This window comes from Nematolebias whitei, chromosome 10 (genome assembly GCF_014905685.2).
Source record: "Nematolebias whitei isolate Nwh7 chromosome 10, NemWhi1, whole genome shotgun sequence".
Taxonomy (NCBI): domain Eukaryota; kingdom Metazoa; phylum Chordata; class Actinopteri; order Cyprinodontiformes; family Rivulidae; genus Nematolebias; species Nematolebias whitei.
This window is the reverse complement of record NC_056507.1, coordinates 8408234-8410072: the sequence shown is the minus strand read 5'-3', so window position 1 is coordinate 8410072 and position 1839 is coordinate 8408234.

Genomic DNA, 1839 nt, shown 5'->3' with positions numbered 1-1839 from the left:
ATATATATATATATATATATAAATTTATATCTATTAATATCTAAAGCTTATTTCCAAACTATCTTCTAAATGTGTTTCTTTGTAAAAGGTTAAGGTTTTTCTTAAACTTGAGCATCTCTGGCAGGAGTCTAATGTTTGACCTTTGTTTAAATTGTGAGAAGATTCTATCTGTCAATCAATAAAACAGAGGGTTCAGGAGATGTAAGAGCTTTAGATGCTTGCATGTTTCACTTGGGGTAGTAGTTTTACCTGCTCGTCTCAAATAATAGCTATGAAAAGTCCCATAACCATCCGGTTGTTTAGGCCAGATGTGTAACTTCAAAGTTGGCATGGTGCTGATTTACTGGAGTGAGAGCCAAACTCTAAAAATGTTTGCTGCTTTCTAAATGAATAAATAATCAGATTTGTCCTAGTTTAGACGGCCATTAGGGGAACAACTTGAAGTGCTGTAACATGTCAGAAACATCAAAGAGTTTCTACAGCCCCAACACGTGCTCTCCGTCACACACTTGCATTTTACTGTAAGTTGTATTTTTCAACTATTTGTGTTCAAAAGATTTATTTTGGTCCTAAACTCGGGTGAACTCAAGAAAAGAGAACCTGAACGCTGCTGCCTCGTCTTGGTGTTCTGGATGTTTCCTGTGGTTCTGATCAGCTGGTTTGGGTCGGGATCAAATGAAGCCTGTTCATCATCTGGAAACCAGATAGATTTTAACGTGAGCCTGGTACTCGGTTCTCCTGTAGCACCCAAAAATAATGATGTGTGTGGATCATTTTTAAAGGAACTTTTATCCCCACTGAGAAGAAAATGTGTTGGATCGGCAAATTAATTCATCACAACTCACCTGTGATGATTCCTCAGGTTCACAAGATGCAGGCAATGATGTAGCTGTCCCAAAATAGAACATAAATACATAAATAAGTTGTGTGTAATTGTGGAATAAGGGCAGCTGTGGAGCTGCTGGCGGACATCACCGATAAAAGAACTGGGACAATAATTCCAATTGAAAAATGGACTAAGTTTTACATGTATTTAGTCCATAAAATTAGGAAAGTGTAGCCATGAATTTTATTACTGACAGTCCAGTTAAGGTGTTAGGTTTTCACAGGTGAAGTATGTTACATTACAAATCTGAACTATTGTTGCTGTCAATGCAGGATTAAGGAGGTGTCAGGGGGACTTGGGTTGGTCTGTCCATAACCATGGCTGAGCTCACCAAGGTAATTAAAACGCTCCATAGCGGCAGGGCAATGAGAACTGCTCTGAGTTCCTCGAGGCTCTGGATGTTGTAGATCTGCCTTGGTTGACGCACCTTTGCAACACTGTGTGGACATCAGGGGAAGTGCCACTGGATTGGCAGAATGGGGTGGTGGTTCCCCTTCATAAAATGGGGGACTGGAGGTTGTGTTCCAGTTATATGGTATCACATATTCTGATGCATGCTCAATAATCCAGGCTGAAAAAGCTAACAAAGTTAAGTCAGGTCCTCTGGACAGATTAAAAAAAAAAAAAAAAATTAAACGTTGAAATGTTTAGTTTTTTATCCAAAAAAAACTTCATCTGCCATCTAGATGTACACATCTTTGATAGAGGAACGTTGGTTTGAGAGAGGAGTGAAGGAAGCCATCTTTGTAAAAGAAACCATCCATCATTAAACAGGGCCAGAGTGTGGGGTTACTGTTTTTTTCTCTGTCTTTTCTGTTTCCTCATGTTTCACTCACCCCTCAGTGTTCCTGCTCCTTGTGTTCTGCCCTTGTCTCACCTTCGTCCAATGAAAATCACCACAAGTGTCTGTTATTTGTCCTCATCAGCGTCTATATATATATATATATATATAT